The sequence below is a fragment of the Harmonia axyridis genome, chromosome X (genome assembly GCF_914767665.1).
Source record: "Harmonia axyridis chromosome X, icHarAxyr1.1, whole genome shotgun sequence".
In the NCBI taxonomy this organism is placed as follows: domain Eukaryota; kingdom Metazoa; phylum Arthropoda; class Insecta; order Coleoptera; family Coccinellidae; genus Harmonia; species Harmonia axyridis.
In genome coordinates, this window is record NC_059508.1 from 38,566,078 (window position 1) to 38,573,577 (window position 7,500).

A 7,500-nucleotide genomic window follows, 5' to 3' on the forward strand; every position below is an offset into this window, starting at 1 on the left:
CGTAATCTCAATCTCACCGATGCACCACGTGAACTGGATCTTACCGATGCAGAACGTGAATTGGATCTTACCGATGCACCACGTAAACTCGATCTTACCGATGCACCACGTAATCTCGATCTTACCGATGCACCACGTAATCTCAATCTTACCGATGCATCACGTAATCTCGATCTTACCGATGCAGAACGTAAACTCGATCATACCGATGCACCACGTTATCTCGGCAGACCGATGCAGAACGTAAAAAAAAAGCTTACAGCACGCGGTGTTCCCAAGCGGTCACCCATCCAAGTACTAACCGCGCCCGACGCTGCTTGGCTTCAGTGTTCAAATTCAAATTCAAATTCAAATGGTCTTTATTTGTCTTTGTGATAGTTACAGATATGTGCCTATATAGGCCATGTTAATCAACAATAAGGGTTTATATACAGTTCCTACCAGATAATTCTGGTATTATCAGTTACATTTCATATACATATAATAAAAAATTTTAAGTAATTTCAGGGTGTTTGGGAATTTTTGTTTGATATCGTATATTTATTTATTTTATTATAATAGGGGATTTTCAGGAAAAATTTAGGAATAAAAAACCTGATATAAGTAATTTGGGGGGGGGGGGGGGGTGGGTTGGGGATATATATACAGTTATGTACAGTTTTATCATTTACAAATTTTTATATACAATTTTATATACATGTCTGGGAAGGGGTTCCCGTTATGCTAAACGGCGATTCTCAATTCAGCTAACGGCCGCCATTTGCTAGTCGTGGCCAGTCCCCATTTCTCGTAGCACCGTTCGTGTCGCTGTTGGGTCTAGTACCCGTAGGACCGATTGGTTGTTACGATAACAGGGCGATGGATACGCCATTCGCATTGGCTGCCGCTACCTTTCGTTGTGATTCGTCGTCAAGACATATTTTTCAAAATGTCGGTATGTGACATGGCCGGTCTTGGAAGATGGCGGTTTTCATAGGGGTTTTTGGGTGTTTGGGGTGGGTTTTTAGGGAGGTTTAAGGAATATGGGAAGGAATTGGTACGGGAGGGGGTGAGGGGATGCGTGGAGTCGCGTTTTCGTAATTTGTCTTGTCAGTGCGTTGGATTTACACTGGAATTCGTAGAAATCGCTAGATACTTTGTTTAGGTACTCGCGGATGGTTGGAATATCCGCGAGTTCATGTAGTTTGGATATCCTAGTGTAATACGGCTTGCTCAAGGCCAATCTTAGGATTTTGTTTTGAAGGTTTTGAATGGGCCTTATTGGAAAGGGCCTAAGGTGACAAAATGCCGGCGCAGCGTATGTGACTACTGGCCGGATGTATGTTTTGTAAATGAGCAATTTGTTTTTTCATTCAGCATACTTTTACTGCACAATAGAGGATGCAGTATCTTTTTGATGGCGTATCCTTTATGGATTTGTGCTTTGATATGGCGGTGGAAATTTAGCCTTTCGTCCAATTCAATGCCCAGGTACTTAACGGAGCTTTTTGGAACAATTTCCGTATTATTGATTTTTAATTTGTCTAAGATTACTTTTTCATTCCGTCTTCTGCTAAACACGATCTGCTCTGCTTTGGTCTCATTCAGTTTTATTTTCCATCTGTCGAAGTAATTGATAAGTACTTCGAGATGGTTTTTCAGCTCGCGATTGGCGTCTTCAGCGCTGGATGAGTGGGCATATATGGCCGTGTCATCCGCGAAGAGGGCGATTTTTGTTTTGTTATGTTTCGGGATATCCTGGACGTAGATATTGAATAATCTAGGTCCAAGGACTGATCCCTGCACAATTCCTGCTTTTATATTTTGGGCGCGGATGTTTCATTCCCTACGCGTACTATGAATTTTCTGTTATTGAGATATGAGTAAATGGTCTTTATGAGGAATTTCGGGAATTTAAGTTTTATTAATTTGTAGGTCAGCCCCTCTATCCAAACTTTGTCGAACGCCTTTTCGATGTCGAGGAGGAGCATGACCGTGTGGTTTTATTATTGAAACTATTTATTACGTCGACTACGATTCGGCAGATTTGCTGTGTCGAGCTGTGTTTTTCCTTGAAGCCAAATTGATGGTCATCGCGAATTTTATTGTTTTTCATTACATGTTTTATTTTTCCTAACAGGATTTTCTCGGTCAGCTTGCTGAGGTTAGACAGTAGACTGATCGGACGGTAGTTGCCGGGAGAAGTTGTGACTTTCCCGGCTTTGGGGATAGGGGTTACTACTGCTGTTTTCCAACAGCTAGGCCAGTGTTGAAATTTGAATACAGCGTTTATGATGTAGTTCAGTTGAACTATGGCCTTTCTGGATAGGTTCCGGATCAGTCTATTGTCCACTTCGTCCTTTCCTGGCGCTTTGTTTAGTGGAAGCTTTTTAATTTCGTCCCGTATTTCCGATGGATTTGTTAATAGATGATTTTCGGGCTTTACGAAGCGGTTCGAATTTATAAAGTCTTCCACTCTTTTCCGTATGTCTGCTTGTTCTGGACTATCGGTCTGGGATATGTGGTGAGCGGTTTCGAAGTTTTCCGCAAGTACGTCCGCTTTTTCTTTATCGGTGATGTAATTCGCGGAATTTTGGACCAAGATGGGAACTTGGGAGAATTTTTGAATACTGGATTTGACTGTTTTCCAGAGATCTTTGTTATTAGAATTTAGCCTGAGATTTTCTGTTCCCATCTTTCGTTCTGGAAAATTTTTATGTGGTTTCGGATTTCGCGGGTGTATGAGTTTAAGAGTGTTTTATCGACTTGTCTTTGGTGGGATTGCCACCTTTTTCTGATTTTATTCCTGAACTTGATCAAGTCGATAATATGGGCTGGTAGTTTTTCTGCTACTTCAGCTCTCGGTTTTTTGGAAATTGTTTTATCGCGGGCGTACTTGAGGGCCTTCGTAAACTTTTCAATTTCCCGTTCGATGTCGGAAGCAGTTTCGATTTTATTGTTGATAGTTATTTTACTATCTAATATTGTACGAAATTTTGCCCAATCAGCGTTCGAATAGTCGTACACTAATTTTGTTGGGTTTCTTTCGCTGCTATAATTGACCGAGAAGATCACTGGATTATGATCGGACCCTAACTGACAACTCGCGTCCGGGATACTATTCAAGTTAATATTCTTAGTGAGTATTAAATCGATAGTACTCGGAGCTTTTCCATTGTCCTGGAAAATGAGTGTGTCCGTTAGGGATGTTCAAAATTACGTCATCATTAGCTTCAAGGAAACTGAATAGACGATTTCCATTGGTGTTTCTGCAGTTGCAGTTCCATTCTTCGTGTTTAGCATTTAGATCGCCTAGAACTATTACTTTATTTTTCCTAGAAAATAGGAATCTTAGGCAGTTGGTACTGAATTTGCGACTGGGGCTATTATACACCGCCGTTATGATTAAGTTGCCATCAATCTGGACGCTAGCGTTCTCTATTGTGCAGTTGATGGTAGGCAAAATGGTGGATGCGATAATGTTCTTAACTAGTATAGCGATTCCACCGAATCCAGAGTTGTCTTGTCTGTCTTGCCTATATGTCTGGTATCCTTTAATGAAAAATTTGTGGTTGTTTTTCAGTTTTGTCTCGTTGATAGTCAGTATGTCTATTTGGTTGTAATTTAGAAAATTGGAGATCTCCAGGAATTTTTGGGAGACTCCATTCGCGTTCCAAGTCGCGATTTTTAATGACTTAGTCATTTAAATTGAGGAAGAATTCCAGTATGACGTACTTTCTTTCGGCGGGGCTTGCATTTTGCAGCTGCTGGTTGAGTCTTTTGACGTCTGTCAGTAGTTGTCGTATGTCCACGTATTGATTAAGTCTGTTGAACTCGCTTTTCAGCTCGTAAAACGCGTTTTGGAAGTTATTTGTGTTGTTGGTGTCATGGGTTTTGTTTGTTGGGGGGGAGGTTGGGGTTTTGGGGGTGGTTTGGGGGTTGGCCATGCCACTTACCGGTTTTTGTTTGGCCTCTTGGGCCTTTCTCCTTTCTTCCCAGACATTCACGGCCGGGATTGGAGCTTCGCGGTAAACTTTGGGGGCGGCAGGGGCGGCGGTTTTGGCGTTCCTCGCCCTGCGGTTGCAGATGTTCACGTAAATCGCGCACTCGGTACTGTTTGCGGGGTGACTCCCGAAACAGTTCGCGCACTTTGCCGGCGTATTCATTGTTTTTGGGCACTCGCGAGTCGCGTGATTTTCCGCGCACTTGAGGCAGTTTGGGGTCCTATGCAGTTGGCCGTGGCATGTCCCCACATCTGGCAGTTGTGACATTGGATTACTTCCCTTTTTGTGTAGTACTTGTTCCACCGAACGGCTGTATAATTAATAACGCGGACTTCCTTCTGTATTTTCCGGAGCGTTATCGTATTTCCGGTGACGACCATGTACGCCGGTGATTTCGTTGCTTTTAGTTTGTGGATTTCCACAACCGGAATTCCTAGTTCCTGGAGTTCAGTTTTAATCTCTTCCAGGTCTGGATCAGAATCCAGTCCCCTCAGCGTAAATGCATGGGTTTTTTCTTCCCTTGGGGTGTAGGTGTGGTATTTCACGTCGTTTTCATCAAAATATTTTTCTAGTTTCTTTCTGTCTTCTACCGTCTCGGTGTAGACGGTGGAGTTCATGGCACTGTATTTAATATAAAATTTGCCATTTATAACTTTCGTTATGTCGGCCACCGTTTTGTTATGTTTTTTGAAAACGCCGTTGACCACTATTGGCGGGGGTTTCCGTTGATTTTTTCTAATTTCAACGGTTGCTGCATTGACTTCTACCTCATTTGGATTGAGGTAGTTAAATTTATTTTTGATTTCTACAGGGATTGTCTTTTTGTCCTTCCTTTTCCTGATAGATGTTGTTGGATGCGTGAAGTTTGGGTTTTCCACATCTCCAACTCGACTTCTCTTTTTGGCGACTCTCGGGGGGTCAGTTTCATTATCAGATGAATCTGAAGGGAGTTTCATTTCCTGGTCGTCCATCATTTTAATAAAGTTCTGATAAAATTTTTGAAATTCCTTTCAAAAAGGAATTCAAAAGCGGTCGGTTTCACGCGAAACTCGGCCGTTTCAGGGCCTTTCGGACCCGAGCAGGTAAAATTTCGTCACTCACTCAGTCTATTCTTGGCTCTGGAATGCGGCTTGGCGCCGTCTGGTCTAACACAACGGTCACTTTCACAGGTCAGTTTTAACGTTCACAAATTCCACAACTATCTCTACGGAGCGATTTTGGGTATAACCTCTCAGCACAGTGTTCTGACGAGAACTGGCAATTTCAGCGTGGTATGGCCGTAAACAACATATATTGCGATATTTTCTATGATATCTCACTTTTTGGGAGCGGAAAGGACGTGAACGTTTTTCCTCATAAAAAATGAAATAACTTTTGGATATTAATTCTGATTGTTGATTTAAGCTTTAAGAACACATTAGGACATATCTCAATGAAATTTGAGGGATTTCCGAAATCGAAAAATATTTTTCGAAAAAAAAAAAAAATCCCAGAAGACCTCGGTCATCTCAAGTTTATTTCCATATTCTATTACACAATCAACGTACATCACAAAAGGAACCATCTCTCTAACTATCACAGTTAAATTTTTGTATCGGAACATTTCACGTCGGAATATCTCGCTAAGTCCAGACCGGGGAGATCGGTCGCATCTGACACCGTCCGCTCCGGTCTAACATCGTCTTGGAGTCGGGGTAACGATGGAGAGGCGTTTAAGGACGTGAACATTTTTCCTTATAAAAATTAAAGTCGACAATGAATATTGATTCTGATTACTGATTTACTCTTTTAGAACACATTAGAAGGCAACGCAATCAGATTTGAGGAAATTTCAAGATCAGAAAATTTTTTTCGAAAAAAAAAAAAATTCAAGAACACCTGGGTCATGGCAAGTTATTTCCCACAATCCATTCCACAATCAACGTACAACATAGAAGAAATCATCTCTCTAACTATCCTGGTTCAAAAGTTGTATCGGAACATTTCACGTCGAAATACCTCGCCAAGTCCAGACCGGGGCGATAGGTAGTATCTGACACCGTCCGCTCGGGACTGACATCGACTTGGACTCGGGCTAATGATGGGGAGGCGTTTAAGGACGTGAACATTTTTCCTTATAAAAATTAAAGTCGACAATGAATATTGATTCTGATTACTGATTTACGCTTTAAAAACACATTAGAAGGCAACCAAATCAAATTTGAGGAAATTCCAAAATCAGAAAATTTTTTTTCAAAAAAAAAAAAATCCGAAAAATATTTTTCGATTCTGATTACTGATTTACTCTTTTAGAACACATTAGAAGGCAACGAAATCAAATTTGAGTAAAATCCAAAATCAGAAAATATTTTTCGAAAAAAAAAAAAAATTCGAGAACACCTCGGTCATGGCAAGTTATTTTCCACAATCCATTCCCCAATCAACGTACATCCCAGAAAAAATCATCTCTCTAACTATCCTGGTTCAAAAGTTGTATCGGAACATTTTCACGTCGAAAATATATCTCTAAGTCCAGACCGATGCAGAACGTAAACTCGATCATACCGATGCTTCACGTAATCTCGATCTTACCGATGCACAACGTAAACTAGATCACACCGATGCAGAACGTAAACTCGATCTCACCGATGCACCACGTGAACTGGATCTTACCGATGCAGAACGTGAATTGGATCTTACCGATGCACCACGTAAACTCGATCTTACCGATGCACCACGTAATCTCGATCTTACCGATGCACCACGTGAACTGGATCTTACCGATGCAGAACGTGAACTCGATCTTACCGATGCACCACGTAAACTAGGGCTGACCGATGCATCACGTAAACGACGATCGAGAGGCGCGAAAGGACGTGAACGTTTTTCATTATAAAAATTGAAATAAATGATAAATAATGATTCTGATTGTTGATTATCGTTTTTAATATGCATTAGTAGGCAACCAAATGAAATTTGAGGAAATTCCGATAACAGAAAATTTTTTCGAAAAAAAAAAAAATTCATGAAATCCTCGGTCATCGCAAAATATTTACCATATTCTGTTCGATAATCAACGTATATTTAAGAAGGAATCATATCTGTATCTATCTTGGTTCAAATTTTGTATCGGAACATTTTGACCAAAGTCCGAGCTTCGGCCGAAACAGACACCGCTGACCTGGCCTATCGATCGACCGAGAGTCGGGGATAGAGCGTAAGTGTTGTCTGGAGGGGAACCCTGTGCTCTCCTGACATATATAGGGAAGGTGGTCGCGTTGGGCGATGCAGAACGTTTGGATCGGGAATTATATTTTTGGTTCAGCTATTGGAATATGGTTTATTGTTGGTATATATTGGCGAAATAACGTTCTTACTGACTGGGGATATTCATAAAAATGAGTCCGGAGATTTTCAGATCGAAGTCCGAGTGATCCGACTTGGAAGGCGTGTTGGGTGGGTCGAGATGGCTTAGATCGATCAGACGAGGCGGGCTAAGTGTTGACGTCATGCATCGGTCCATTTTCAGATTGAGTCC